General features: G+C 46.6%; 1 pseudogene; it reads left to right on the top strand.

Moving 5' to 3' along the window:
- Positions 1-10,991: 10,991 nt before the first annotated feature.
- Positions 10,992-11,150, top strand: LOC114501251 (annotated as a pseudogene).
- Positions 11,151-16,152: the final 5,002 nt, after the last annotated feature.

The raw sequence follows: 16,152 nt of genomic DNA, 5'->3' as shown, positions 1-16,152 counted from the left end.
ATGGTCCTGTTAGTCTGCTTTTCTTTTCTATAAAGTCTCCCTGGGAGCGAGGGGCCTGTGGCATTAGGGACACAGCATGATTAGTCATTTCTTTGATATCCCTTTATCTCCCCTCCCCTTCTTGAGGCCTTGGCTTTCTCATATCTCATCTCAACGGTCTTTCAGGATGCTCTAGAAACATCTCTGTACCTCAGTTTCCTTATCTCTAAAATGGAGATAAATATACTCAAAAGAGTCAGCCTTGTATGTGCACAAGCTTTGTACGTGGGCAGACCTGAGTTGAAATCTTAGGCCTGCTGGTCTTTAGCTGTGAACTTTATTTTCTCACCTAAAAAGTAACTATAATAAAACAACTAAAGTGTGCTTAAGAGGATTAACAAAATGAAAAAAACGTATGTATAAAGTATCTAGTAAGTGTCTGGCACAGAGCAGGTGCTAAACATAATTCATCTTCCCTCAGTCTGGCTAGAAAGCCTAGAGCCCTCCCTCAATGAAGAGTCGGGGCTGGAGGGGCTATAAAGAAGTGAATGACTCCTCAGGGGCATTGATCCAATAAATACTGTATTCCAAAGGATATTTATTGTGTGTTTGCCATATAACCTCTAGTCTGCTTTCTGGATTTCAGTACCTTCCGGAGAAGAGTAAAAAAAACAACATTTTTTTAAATCACATGTCAGACTTCCCCTGAAGGTTCTAAGGGGGGACCTAGAAATGTTCTTGTACAATAAGAACAAGCTAAATCACATTTCTACTGCAAGAGGGAATTCATTATCTCAAGAAGCTAACCTAATATCTAGTGATTCAACCAGAAAATTGGTAGCAGAAACCATGAACATTATGTTTGAACTTAAAATAATTAGAAGACTTCTGCTTCTGGAAAGATGGACTAGATGCACTTTTCCCTATTCCTCTAAGCATGACAATATCCCTGGACGTTATATATAAAACAAACATAAGACTCTGAAAGGTGGAGAGAAGTCATATTGGCTAGGGGCCTTGGGACCTAAAGAACAACACGGTGGTAAGTCTCCCATCTTTCCCCATCCCCCATCCCCTTACATCCTCAGACTTGGAGCTAAGGAAGCCGGCAACCCAGAAATGCCAAAAAGAGCAGACATGAAAGAGAGAGGGAGAGGGAGAGGGAGTAGGAGAGAGAGAGAGAGAGAGAGAGAGAGAGAGAGAGAAAGAAAGAAAACCTGCTTTCTCTAGCCATAGAATGCAGAAAAGCCCAGCCTAACAAGGCAGAAAACTTCTAGACAATAACTTGTCTACCCCAGCCAAACACCACAGGGAAAACTGGCCTTGCCATGGACTGGGGGCTGGGACTTCCACCCTTGCTGAGCTGTTATGAGGTGCTCTTCTTCCTATATTTGAGATGATGCCAGAGGAGGCCATGTAGGGAGCTGGGACTCTCATTTTCCCACCCCCTGGGCAGTTATCAGGTCCCTCCTGCCCACAGGGGCAGTGGAGAACATGCAGGGGACCTGAGCTTGGGGCTCCTCTCCCCCAACCCACTGGGTGTGTCAGAGGAGGCCTAGTGGAGAGTCAGGCCACTGATCACTGCCCAGTGGTAACAAACACACCCTCTACTGCAGTGTCAGTGAGACCATGGTGGTGGGCAGGGAAACCTTCCACCCCCGCCTAGCTCTAATGAGGAGCTCCTGGCCTTGGGTGTCAGTGAGGCCAAGTGGAGAGTTTGGACTCCTCTCCCCACCTGTCAGTAATGAGGCAGCACCTCGCCCTTCCCTTGCTGGAGTGATGCCATAGAAAACCAGTTAAAACAGAAGTTTAAATAAGATCCAGTCTCATTACATAATTCAGAGATGTCCAGTTTCAATAAAAAAATCACTCATCACACCAAGGACCAGGACTTCTCAAACTGAAGGGAAAAATGAAGCCAAAAGTGAGGCAACAGATGTTAGAATCATCTGACAAAGGTTTTACAGCAGCCATGGGAAAAAAAATACTACAACAACAACAAACATGCCTCAAACAAATGAGAAAGTCAAGTCTCAGCAAAGAAACAGATGTAAAGAAAAACCAAATGGAAAAGTAAGAACTGGAAAATATGACCAAATAAAATTACCAAAATAAAAATGTCACTGGATAGGCTTAACAACAGAATAGAGGGGGTAGAGGAGAGAATTAGTGAACTGGAAGGTAGAACCCAATCAATGCTACCCAGTCTGACCAACAGAGAGAAAATGGATGGAAAAATAAATATGCAGAGCCTCAGGGACCTATGGGACAGGAACAAAAGATCTAACATCCTTCCTGTCATCAGAGTACCAGAAGCAGAGGAAAAGGGGGCTGGAGCTTAACAGGTAACCCAAGACCTACAGGCTCCTGAAGCTGAGCAAACTCCAAAGAGAATAAGGCCAAAGAAAATGACCCCAAGACTCGTCATTTTCAACCTTCTGAGACCTAAAGACAAAAAAAAATTTTTTTGAACATGGGAGAGAAACAACACCTTGCCCATAAGAGAAAAATGACTTGAATAGCAGCATATTCTTCATCAGAAACCATGGAGGACAGAAAAAAGTTTTCAAGTGTCAAAAGAAAAGAATCTTCAATCTAGAATCCTGTATCTAGTGAAAATATCCTTTAGCAATAATGGGAAAATCAAGATATTCTCAGTGAAGCTGAGAATCAAATCAGTGATTTGGAACATAAGGAAGCAAATCACAACTAAACAGAATAGCAAGGAGAAGAAAAAAGAATCCAAAAAAATGAGGATGGTATAAGCAGCATCGGGGACAACTTTAAGAGGTCCAACATTCACATCATAGGGGTGTCAGAAGTGTTACAGAACAAACAAGGGGGGCCTGAGACGATATAAAGAAGCCCCCAGGTCTGTTATGTCCGCCGCCAGAGGAAAGACGTCTCTCAATGCCAGAGATTTGTGAAAAGGAAAGGAAACGTTTATTTAATGCTATATAAACTTAAAGTAGGGACCTAATGTCTTCACCAAAAATCCTAAAGTCCCTTAAAGCACCCACAAACAGACACAGTCCTTCCTTCCTTCCCCCCTTGCCCAGTCCATAGTACCATATCTCCTAAAGCTGCGGGGGTCCCTACTCTGCCAGAGCCACGTGGTTCTCTCCCTCAGGGCCGCGAGTCTTCACTCTGCCAAAGCTGTGTGGTTCTCTCTTGCAGGGCTGCATGGTTCCCCCCCTCAAATGGCTGCTGCGTCTCGGTTTAAATCCCAGTGCCAATCTTCCTCTGAAGCCCCATTTCCAGCCCCTCTCACAATTGGCTACAGCTGCCAGATCCTGGGCAGGTGTGGCCCTGTGGTGTGGAGCCAATTATCTCCAGGCTCTTCTGGATCTTATTACAGATCCCTATTTGAGGCTCCCCTCTTGGCTGCACCCTGTTACAGAAGGAGAAGAGAAAGAGCAAGAAATTGGAAATCTACTTGAAAAAATAGCGAAAGAAAACTTCCCTAACTTGGTGAAGGAAATGGGCATGCAAATCCAGGAATCACAGAGAGGCCCAAACAAGATGGACCCATAGAGGTCCACACCAAGCCACATCATAATTATAATGCCAAAGGTTGAAGATAAAAGAGAGAATCTTAAAAGCAGTAAGAGAAAAGCAGTTAGTTACTTACAAGGGAGCCCCCATAAGACTGTCAGCTCATTTCTCAACAGAAACTTTCAGGCGAGAAGGTATTGGAAAGAAATATTCAAAATGATAAAAAAAAGTAAGGACCTACAACCAAGATTGCTCTACCCAGTAAAACTATCATTTAGAATCAAAGGGCAGATAAAGAGCATCCCAGACAATAACAAGCTAAAGGAGTTCATTATCGCCAAACCAGTATTACAGAAAATGTTAAAGGTTCTTCTTTAAGAAGAAAATAAAGAATATGAATGATAAAATGGCAATACATACAAATCTATCAACAATTGAATCTAAAAGCAAAATAAACAATCAGAACAGAAACAGAATCATAGATTCAGAGAGCATCTTGATGGTTGCCAGATGGGAGGGTGTTCAGAGGGATGGGCGAAGGGATTAAGAAATACAATTCGGTAGTTATAGAATAGTCATGGGGATGTAAAGGAAAGCATAGTGAATAGGGCAGACAAAGAACATATATGCAGGACCCATGGACATGAACAATGGTGTGGGGATTGCCTGAGGGAATGGGGGGGCTAGGCGGAGGGGGACAGAGAGGAAAAATCTGGGACAACTATAATAGCATAAACAATAGAATATAATTTAAAAAATGATATTCTCAGATAAAGGGAAATGAAGACAATTTCTCATCAACAGACCTTCGGTAAAATAATGGCTAAAGAAGTTCTTTAAGCAGAAAGGGAAAAGTAAAAGAAGGAAGGTTAGAACATCAGAAAGGGAGGAAGAACATGGTAAACAAAAATATAAAAAAGTAAGCAACTTAGGTGTCCATCAATAGATGAATGGATAAAGAAGATGTGAGACATACATATATGTATATGTGTGTGTATATGTATATAATGGAATATTACTCAGACATAAAAAGAATGAAATCCTGCCATTGTGACAACATGGATGGGCCGAGAGAATATTATGTTAAGTGAAGTTAGACAGAGAAAGACAAATACCATATAATTTCACTTATATGGGGAATCTAAAAAACAAAAATGAACAAAACAAACAAACTCATAGGTGCAGAAAACAAATTTATGGTTGCCAGAGGGGAAAGGAGTGGGGGAGATGGGGGAAAGGGGAAAGGAATTAAGAAATACAAACTGCGGCATTATAAACTATGTCATGGGGAGGTAACATACAGCATAGGGAATATGGTCAATACTGTTGTAGCAACTAGACTTATTATTATGAATAACTAGTCTGATTCAAAGGCATATCAGCATTGAACACCTGAAATTAATATATGTCAACTATAATGAAAATAAATTTTTAAAAGGATAGGTAAATATAATAAACTTTCTTTTGTATTTTATAAATTCTGTAGTTGAAGCAAAAATTATAATATGGTCTTATTATATTATTATAATATTATAATAAGTGTATGCAGAGTTAATATTTAAGGCAATTGTATTTGCACATTGGGAGGATAAAATAATGGAAAGAAAAGTAAATTCTATACTTCACTCAAACCGGTAAGATGAATGTAAAATGGTACAGGCAACCTGGGAGACAATTTGGCAGTTCCTTAAAAAACTAAGCATGCAACTATGGTCAGCAATTGAATTCTTGGACATTTCTGTTTTCCCAAAAACCAGCACATGAATGTTTACAGCACCTCTCTTTGTAATAATAGCCCCACCCCAGAAACGACCCTGAGGCCCTTGAACAGATAGATACCCAAACGAGCTGCGGCACGTCCGTTCTGCTCAGCAACTGAAGGAAATGCACTGTTGAAGCGGGCAGCAACCTGGATGAAAGTCCTGAGCATCGTGCTGAGTGAAAAAAAGAGCCCATCCCAAAAGGCTGCACACACTGTATAACTCTATTTATAGAATTCCTAAAATGATAAAATTATAGAAATGGAAAAACAGATTTGTGTTTGCCAAGAATTAAGGAGGGGTGGGAGCAAGGAGGGGTGGGCGTGGCTATTTGAGGGCAACACAGGGGGATCCTGGCCATGATGGAAATGTTCTCTGTCTGGACCGTGTCAGTGTGAATGTCCTGGTCGGGATAGTTTTGGGAGATGCTACCCTTGGGGACCTGGGTCCAGGGTACACAGGATCTCCCTACGATTTCTTACAACTGAATGTGTTATAAACCTAACAATTATTTCAAACTAAAAATTTTAATCAGGCACAGTGACAGATGATTGCTAGAATTTGTGGGGCGATCACACAGTAAGATGTAAAAATATTGAATCACCTAAAATATAACTAATATAATATTGTTATACTTAGATTAAAAAATAATTAAAAGTTTCATTGACACCAGCCCTGGCTGGTGTGGCTCAGTGGATTGAGCACTGGCCTGCAGACCAAAGAACTGCCAGCTTGATTCCTGGTTGGGCAACATGCCTGGGTTGCGGGCCAGGTCCCAGTGAGGGCAGGTGAGAGGCAACCAATCGGTGTTTCTCTCACACATCAGTGTTTCTCTCTCTCTCTCTTTCTCCCTTCCTTCCCCTCTCTCTGAAAATAGAAATAAATGAATTTTTTTGTAAGTTTAATTGAAAAACCAGTTTTGAAAGATATCCTTGTAGCCTTTTCAATACCACCAGGGCAACATAAAACTCAGGGCGGAGTTAGGATCAGCCCATTGGCTGGCGTTAGAGCCCAAGGGCAGTACTGGCTGTGCTCACAATCAGTCTTCTTTCAGAGGCTTTCAGAGAACTTGCTCTGCTCTGCCAGAATCCAAAGGAAGCACTGCACTGGGCACTTTCTGCCCATGAATTCCTAATTGCCTTTCCACTGGGTGGCTGGGGAAGGACACGCAGGCCACGGCCTGCCAAGGTTAAAAGGCTCTGCGGCCCAGGGAGGGGTGAGAAAGTTTAAGGAGGTACTTCTGCTCTGCTGGAGGGGGACTACGCAGGGCTGACCTGAATGGCTGGAGCCCAACAGGACGGAAGCAGAACGAGTGTCCCTTGCCCCTGGCTGTGGGTATAGTCAAAGCGGGCAGGGAGGAGTGTGTGGCTGTAGGCGATGAAACCGAGAAAAGAGATCCAACAGCTGTACAAACTGAGGGGATCATAGGGAGAGATCTTGACCTTCATGGATGTCAGAGAATAGAAGAGCAGGAAATAGTGACGGCTCATCTATGAGGCAGGCTCTGGTGTCCACAGCTAAATTCGAAAGGCGCTGTGGAGTGCGAGACAGGACTAGTGCAACCATATCTGAAGGAACGAGTGTACTAAACCAAGTGTCCCCAGACTTACTCTGAAGGGTTTTGCCCACTCTCACACGGCTGTGGGGGAGCCCAGGACCCCATCTGTAACAGCCTCATCAAAACCCAACCCTGGGGCTGTTGGGGCAAGTCCCTGGGTGGGAACACGGTAGTGTAGACGGGCCAGAGCGCAGAACAGTGGGGTCTAGGGCTGCAGTCGATGACCTCTGCCTCAAGGGGTCCAGCTTTTAGCTCGGGCACTCATATGCCTCCCTCTTGACTGTTTTTTTTTTTAGATTATTTATTTATTTATTTACTTTTAGGGAGAGGGGAAAGAAGAGAGAAAGAGAGAGAGAAACATCAATGTGCAAGAGAAACATTGATCTGTTGCCCCTTGCACACCCCTAACCAGGGACCTGGCCCACAACCCAGGCATGTGCCCGACTGGGAACAGAATCCCTGACCTTTCAGTTTGCAGGACAATGCCCAATCCACTGAGCCACACCAGTCAGGGCTTGACTATTCTGATAACATTTGTCCCCCTCTGAGAACTCGGATGTACTCAGGGTTAAAGAAGGCCCTGTCTACAGACCATAGTTTCAGTGCTAGGCCCGGATACTCACTCAAGTTGGGCCAATACATTTTCTGTCCCAGGGATTTGGTATTTGGGACCGAGGAACACAGCAGCAGGGGGGCATGGTGGTGGAGACGGGTGAGTGGTGCCCTTGCCTGCAAAATGTGTGGTCCACGGACCACCGGTGTCACCTGGGAGTATTACGCCTGTCCTACCTCAGGGGTCACCCCAAATCAGAGTCAGAGTCAGAGTTTGCTCGCTGCCAGGTGCCCAGTGCTGTGTGCGGGAGCTCAGCTCTCTCCAGGCACCCATTGCCCAGGCCCCCGAGCTGCCCCATTCCTGCTGCTCCGAGAAGTGTGGTCAGCCTTCCTTGGATTCCAGTGGAATCCTGTTGAGTTGCCTTCTTCTGAGTTTGCTTCTACACTGTCTATAACAAGGGAATCTTACTAATGCAGATGAGCAAATCAGGGGGAGCCGGTGTGATTGGAGGGCAGACAGACCCCGTGTGCCACGCCAACCAAAGGTCATCAACAGAGGTCAGTCCCCTGTATTCGCAGAGCTTGGAATCATATTAAATGGCAATCATCCTGAAATGAAAGTGTTTTTAGTCATTTATCTTTTAGTATGAGGTAGCTTTTCAGATTCTTTCCAAAGGGACCCATTTGCTGGGCTGGACATAGAAGAAGTCATAGAAACCCGCCCACGTGGACAGTCTGGCAAAGCCTGGCTCTGCCTCCGCAGATAAGGCCTGTGTGCAGATTGTTCTGTGGGGCCCTGTTAATAAAGTGTGGAGATAATTATGATAATTCTACCTTAATAAAACTGCAAGAAAAATTTGAAGAAGACATCCACCCCCCCATCCTCTGGGGAGCCCTCTGTGACTAGTCCAGCCCAGGGTCACCTGTCCCTTCTCTGAGCCCCCCACCCCGGAACAGCCACTGTCGACTTCGTGACCACGGACCCCTTTAAAAACAATGTTTCCAAATGCGTAACATAAAAAAGGGCTTCCAAGAAACCAGTTATATTGAGATACACATATCAAAATAGTTTAAAAGACAAGTGATTTAGTAATATATGTGCTTCTTCATGAACATGAATTAGAGCTAGCCGCAGGACAAACAGTCACTGTCATTTCAAAGTAGTAATGAGTAGGTGATCTGAGATATCTGGAACAACCATGCTGTGATAGGAAAATATTTGATCCTTTGATCATTTGATGAAGTCACAGGTTCTAATAACACCACTGCAGTGTGTTGCTTAATTTGTAATGGGAGAAAATGCTAAATTTCAGTCTGAGGTTTATGAAAACAAAAATATAACTTTTTCTACCCTATTTTATGGGTGAACCTAGGTTGGTAGACCTGAGGCTAAGAACCCTTGCCTTAGGGTACACATGGTCGATAACAAGTAATAAATCATTATGACCACTGAAATGATACGTGTTCTAAAAACGGCAAGCCAGATAGATGTGTGTTAAAGCAACGTTCCAGTCCCCATCACTCCTCTGCTTGCCGTCCACTGGGGTTTGCTCTTCTCCCACCTGTCACTCTTTTGGCAGGTGCTTTTGGCAGGTACCTGCTTTTTGGCAGGTACTGGGGACACCGGAGTCTGTCACGTCTCCTGGACCACCAGCTCTGTGCCAGTGAACTGCAGGGGTTGGGCCCAAAATTTGTTGACTTCCTATCAGCATCTGTTGACTCTGGCTGTGTGACTCTTTGAATGCCAACATTTTAAGATTCTGAGATTTTATTTTCCATCCTGACTATTAAACCCCTCAGTAGGTCTGGTACAAAGTTTGTCATTTGCATGCTAACCACGAGATGGCAGCAGTATCTCACAGTGTCCATTCCCAGCCTGTAGTATCCCATCTAAGGGCTACTTATTTTTTTACAGTAAGTTCTATTTCACTCCTGGAAAACCCAAGCTCACTCTCCCTCCTGATCTCCCCTCACCTGTGTAGATTTCCCAGACAGGGTAATCACTGCATTATTTTGTTCCTCTTGTCAGGAGACAGTGCAGGACAGTGAAAAAACATGGGTAGGTAAGTAGTCCAAGGTCACATACAAAATGCTCCTACTGGTCTGCATGGGAAACTCAATTGCTCCCAGCATTTACTGAGCACCTGCTGTGTGTCAGACCTAGTGCTACACCTCACTTACACAGATACGCTGTGTCTGCCGCAGGTGTGTGGCTGTGGACTGACAGTGAAGGGGAAAAGCCTCGGTGGTCTTTGTGGGGAGGAAGAAGGGTTTAGTTGGAGCTGCAGTAATGCTCTCACGGGGCTCTTGACTCCACTTGGGAAATTTAAGTCACAAAAGCTCTGACTATTATGCAGCTAAAATACATATGTGGATGAAGTCCAAAGGGGACGTGCAAACATGAAATCAGTGGTTGTGATAAAATCGAAGCACAGCCTGTACAAAATGCTCTCTATACAAACTGCTCTGTCCTACTGCCTTTATATAATTAAAAAAACAAAAAAAATTAAAAAACATTAATAATGCTAGTAAGGAGTAGACCTTAAGCTAGCCCCCAGATCTGTTACATGTGTTGTTCACAGACGAATCAGGTTTGGTGACAGACCTTACTGTAGGCGGTGTGCGGGTGGCCGAAATGGTGGGAGCAATACAGAGTGCTTCCATGCGGGGCTGGCCGCTTTGTTTGCTTCAAGGTGGAACAGAAGACTTTCAGTCTTCAAATTCAAGAGCCAGGCTGGCTGACCTCAAATGCTTCCACGTGTTCCAGATGCAGACCTGAATCACAGGGTCTGAATTGGGTCTGAATTGGATGTGACTCCCTCCTTTCCACAGGATCCTTTACAAGGGCAAAGGGATGGGTCAACTCCTCTTCAAACCTCCCTGAATCAAACGGCCACTAGAAGCCCCTCCACACAACACACAGTCACATACAGCCACACAACACACAGTCAAGTACAGCCACACAACAACAACGAAACCATTCAAAAACAAATAAGGACTCGAGAATGTAACCAGTCAGGCTGAACTACTGTGGGGAAAGGCTCTGTTAAAAGTTCCCCAAACAATGAAAGTGATGACCAGAGGGGAGAGAGCTGGGGTGGCGCCACGGACCCAGTACAGTCTGAGTGGGCCAAAGCAGCCTCTTCTGAGACCTATGAAGGACCTCGGCTCGTCAACTTCTGGGCCACGGAGCTTTCTTTCCCTAACACAAATGCCACTGGAGAAACCCCCACCGTGTTGCAGCCAAGCTGAAGGGAAGAGGCATTTCCTCAACACTGGCATTAGGATGGCTCTCTTCGGAGCAGGGCCACCCCCAGGGTCGCAGGTCGAAGCAGTGTGGGGATGGGGCGAGAGGCATGGCCACGGATGGGACACGGCCTGGATTTGGAAAGCCTGGCAGATGGAAAGAAGCAAACCCTGAGGGAGGGGTGGAGCAGGGCCCAGAGGGGGGTGGGGTGCTCGGTTAAGTGCCTTGTACCCCAGAGTTTACATCCTGACTCAGTCCTTAAGGTTTTACGCCAGCAAGCCCTCCAAGGGTTACCAAAGCTGAGAAAACCCTCCTGCCACTGTCCCTCTTCAAAGTCTGAGAAAGCCGAAACCCCAAAAGAGGTGAGAAAACTTTGCCTTTTAAAATGTTACCTGTTCTCATTGCTTCTCGGCCTTTTGGCTAAGATCAAGTGTAGTATCTGTTCTTATCAGTCGAAAATGTTATCTGTTCTTTCAGCTGAAACACCCAAGAGAAATCAAACTGGTTTATTTATTGTTCAGCCGTGAAGAACAGACAGAGGTGTGGCGTTCTACCCTTGAGTGCGGCGAACGGTTTTGAATGTCTCTGGGGAGCCAGTGCTGTGAGGGCGGTCACGGGCCTCAGACTCAGGGTTCAAGTTCCAGGCAGGATGCACAGGAGTTATGTGGCTTCACAAAGCCTCAGTTACCTCCTCTGTAAAGCGTGGACAATCTGGTGCCTGTTTCAAAAGGTTATTATGGAGATTAAGAGTAAAGACCTTAGCACAGAGCCTAGGGCATTTATTGATAATTAGCCAATAAAGTGTATATATTAATATACACTTAGGTATGTATTCATTCAACCTAGTCTGATGGATCTCTGAGTTCAGAAAGATAAGAGGGACCCAGCCTCACCCTCAAAGAACAGGATATTCACTGAGCCATTGTGAAGCCGGGGACACATGAGGGTGTGTGTATATGAGCACACCTACATGTATCATATTTCATCCATTCTAAAGTGTACTTTTTCATATTTTAACACTTTTTAATTTGATAATATTTTTTTTCTTGGTGGTAAATGACATAGTGGTGTGGTTTACAATGAGAGGCATCTTCGATTTGGTGAAAAACAGTATACACAGGAAGACAGAGACATCAGCTCTCCACCCTGACCCAGCTCCTCCGTGAACGCCTACAGCCAGAACCCCAGGACAGGCGACTCAGGATGCTGTCTTCTCTCTGCTCGGGTGTGTCAGCGTCCCTGCTGCCTTTGGGAGACAGGACTGGGAGGGGCCTTGGGGGTGACTGGACAGATCACCTTCTTAGTGGCTGAGAGCTGGGCTGGACCTGAACCCCAGTGCAGGTGCAGGTCCGTGTTTAGGATGCAGGCCTTCAGGTCCTGCCCCAGAGGATTTGGGTGGGTAGGTCTGGGGCTGGAGCCCAGATGAGTTGGCCAGCCGTGGCCCCTCCCTGGTGGGAGAGGATTCTCTGTTTTCAGGGAGCATCTCAGTCACGGGCTCATGCAACGATCTTAACCTAAAAGTGAGTTTGCTTCTAGGTGCTACAGACCCAACAGTATGCCGAAGCTAGCCCTTACGGGTTAGTGTGAAATCAGGCACGCTGGAGTTATTTACACCACAGCAATCGGCAAACCCTACAAACCAAGAAGCCAAGGCTTCCCCACCGCCCGCCTTCAGAGAGTCAGTTTAGCAGCACACCACTGTGACAGCTGCTTAGCTGGGTGACCTTGATAAAGGTCACTGATCCGAAGCGGGGTAATTATATTTCTTACCTCATAGACTTGCAGTGGAATAAATGAATCTTCAATATGAGAAGACATCTAGGCCAGTGCGAGGCTTTCTCAGTTTTTCTTTAGCTCCAGAAGTTTCTTATGATGCTTTTTCCTTGGGAACTTGCCAAGAAGAAAATGAAATGAAATGCATAGTCTTCACGATACAATTCAAGTCTCTGTGTGGGTAATTAGTGTTCAACAATAAGGATAATTACTAACTTGGTATCATCTTTTACAGTTTAACACATTGTATTTAATGTGGCAGATTAAATATGGCAGGCACTGATATTCCCATTTTTCAGATGAGACAATCAAGACTCAAAGAAGTTAAGTGACTTGCTCGTGGCATGTGGCTGTAGTGAGTCTGGAGCCACAACTGTTGGTGTACTTATCCCTCTCTCCCCCCGCCCCGCCCCTCCCCCATCTCATCACAGCAGAGCCTGTACGAAGATCCCCGGGTGGGTGGCCGGTGTCAAACCAAACCCCAAGTCCCACAAGGTTCCTGCCCGAAGCCGAAAGTTCAGTTGGGAAAGTTTAATAGCCACAGGGGAATCGCTGGAGGATGATGACCAGGCAAAGCGGCAGAGGGTGCCGTCAGCAGAGGGTTGTGCGAGTGCGCTCACGCAGACGCGCGGAGGGGCGGAGGGCGATGCGAGAACGGAACCTCAAGACTAACACAAGTGCGCAGCCGCTCCTTCGACTGTGGTTCCTGACTGCGTCCGTCCACCACTCCCGCGTTGGCAGAGGAGCAGAGCTCAGGGCCGCAGCCGCCCTTTTCTCCTTCCCTTGGCTACACGTAGGCTCTTGGTTTTCTCCAAGACAAACACTAAATTTTTGAAAGCTGAGACAGTGCACCTTGGGTGTGAACGTGGATGGTGATTTAGTCTTTGGTTTCTCCAACTATGAACTCGATTGCCCAAGCTGCTTACTGACTTCTGAGCTGATTAAAAGGAAGGGGGGAAAAATGACTTCCAGCTAAAGACATGCCACCAGGCTTCCCCAAAGTTCAAATAAAGTTGAAATTCGCCTGCAGTTTGGCTGCAGTTGAAGAAAGGCTGCCGCCTTGGAGTTAAGAAGGCGTTCAATGGGCCAGCCTTGCAGCTCCGAGGAGTACAATCTCTTCCTGTAAAAAGAGCTTCCGGCTGATTCCTTCAACTGTGGGTTTTGATGAAAAGATCGAAGCAATTATTCAAGTAATTCAGGAATGCAGTGGGAACTGGGAGACCCGGCCACAAGTTTCTGGAAATGGTGCAGCTCGACAGTCACGACTGGCCGTCCTGATGCTGTCACCCACACGCGTCCTCCTGGTCTCTGACCCCTCATCTCCCTGTGAAGGGGGTGCTTTTCAGGGGCTTTCCACAGAGGGCTGGGGCTGAGTCCGCTTCCTTTCCCTCCCTTTCCAAAGACACGCGTGCCTTTAGAAGGGGAATGCCGCTGCAATCCGCGATTCCCACCGTCTCCTGGTTTTCATGCCCACTTCACACACCCACGGCATGGCAGCCTGGAAAGGCTCTTTCCGCTTTACAGATTCTGTGATTAAGATATCTATGATTTGTGCACATGTTGAAGCAGTAAAATCATTTGGTTGAGAAATATTTGTTGATAGGGGAAAATGTTCACAGTCTAATGCTACACGTAGTAATAATAACACTGACGTCAGAAAGTCATGTGCTAAGATGCGAACCACGGAAATCTCTGGGCTTTGAGATGTGTTTTGTAATCTTTCCGCATCACATGATGTCATAATCATCAGTGTCCACCCAGCGCTCAGGTAAACTGGAAGCTGAGGGCAGGATCTGAATCTAATGTGTTTTTTGATGTTTCCGTGGTGCCAGAACTGTGTCAGGAACACAGAAGGCACGAGATACATATTTGTTGAATGAATTAATGAGTGCATTTCCGGTTGCATGTGTTATACAATGAGCCCATGTTACTTTTATCATTTTTGAAAGGGAGGGAGGCAAATAATGTTCCTTAGTGAATAGGCTATTCTCTGATGAACATTCATATCCTCAAATACTTTTTTAAAAAGATTTTATTTATTTACTTTTAGAGAGGGAAGGGAGGGAGAAAGAGAGAGAGAGAGAAACATCAATGTGCGGTTGCTGGGGGCCGTGGCTTGCAACCCAGGCATGTGCCCTGACTGGGAATCGAACCTGCGATGCTTTGGTTCGCAGCCCGAGCTCAATCCACTGAGCTACGCCAGCCAGGGCTCCATATCCTTAAATACTTTTATTAGAAAACAAACAACAACAAAGACCCACAGAAGTCTGAATATTGTGTGAGGGACCAAATGTTGAACAAGGAGGGGATGTTGTCAAGTCTGGGCCTTCGCAGCCATGGGGGGGGTCTCTATGCATGCATGGAATCTTCCCCAAGGTCAATGTTGAACACCAGGCGCATCTGAGAACCTGAGCCCCCACAGGGCTGCTCTGGGTGGCAGGGCTAGGGATAGGCTTTTTATGATAAGATATGCGGTTTTTTACTAATACCCAAAAGTAACCGGAAAGCTTGGAATCAGCCTGCAATTTCAGTGGAAGAATGTAAGTTGCTAGAGGCTGTCATGAGTCTCTGCTGGCACCCTCCCAAGGCCGCTCATCACGCGAATGGATTCCACTCGTTGGGAGAAGAATTGCTGTGGGCGCGAGGGAGCTTTCTGACTCCTGTGCCCCAGCCCACAGAGGCTGGTGACGCTCACTGCGAGCCTGAGGGGATGGTCAGCGATCAGCAAAGGGTTGTAAACAACAAGCAAGAAGCTCCCTGGCAGGCGGACCTGCTGCACTGGGGGCTTTGGTGAGGACGGAGGAGCGAGCGAGTGGGACCAAGAGGACGCATGCATGACCACTGCACGGAGGGGCAGTGTTTGTGTGCGTCAGTGGGAGCCCCGAAAGAGATTCAGCCTCTGGCCTTGGGTCAGGCACAGCTGCGGCTCCCCAAGGTACCACGTGCCTCCTCCCGGGGGTCTGTGACTCTGTGGGCTACGGGAGTCGGTAACATGACTTCATGGGCCTGGGCAGGAACCGTGTCCATTTCTGGGTCCCCTAGCAGGTGGCACTCGCTAAAATCTTGCTGTTTTGTTCACTGATTGGCAGGCGGAGGAAGGCCGACTTAGCCCTCAACCTTGGCTGCATCTGAGAATCACTTGGGGATTAAAGCTCCCAGTGCCCAGGCTCCAGCAATTACATCAGAATCTCTGGGGGTGGGACCCTTTTAAAGCCCCTTCCCCACCTCCAGTTCCACAGTTGGTGCCACCAGCAGCAAAGGTTGGGAAGCAGGGATACACCAGAGCTCCAGGCCTTCTTGCTGCCTGTCCTGACCTCATTCTAGCCCTGGCTGACCCCTAGGTGCTCCCTCAGAACTCTTTCTGGGGTGATCCCTGCTGGCGCTGGCAAGGCTGCCTCTGGCCGTCACCATGGTCACCAGCTCCGGCTGATTTCTCATTAAGTGTGATTTATGAGGCAAAAATTTCTCTCTTCATAAAAATGTTCTGTGTTCCTGTCACGAAGGGTAATTGAGGCTGTTAGCTTCTGTGTCACAGCCCTCCCGCTTCCTCGTGTGCCCAGGGGTATTGCCTGTGGGGGTTAAGTCATGTCCGCAGTCGGGGAGTCTCCCGGAGGCTGTGAAACGCACATCCAGGCCAGCTGACTCAGCCACCGCCCGAGTCCCCCAGAGCACTCCTCCCACCCCAGGCCCTGCGTCACCCAGACTGGACCTAGCAGGGCAGTGGGGAGGGAAGGGCTCAGAATGACTCCTGCTTCCTTGCTGTAAAAGGGGTGACTGTTTATTCTTGG

The sequence above is a fragment of the Phyllostomus discolor genome, chromosome 6, assembly GCF_004126475.2.
Source record: "Phyllostomus discolor isolate MPI-MPIP mPhyDis1 chromosome 6, mPhyDis1.pri.v3, whole genome shotgun sequence".
NCBI lineage: Eukaryota > Metazoa > Chordata > Mammalia > Chiroptera > Phyllostomidae > Phyllostomus > Phyllostomus discolor.
Note: the sequence above shows the minus strand (reverse complement) of the source record. Positions and strands in the feature narration are given on the sequence as shown.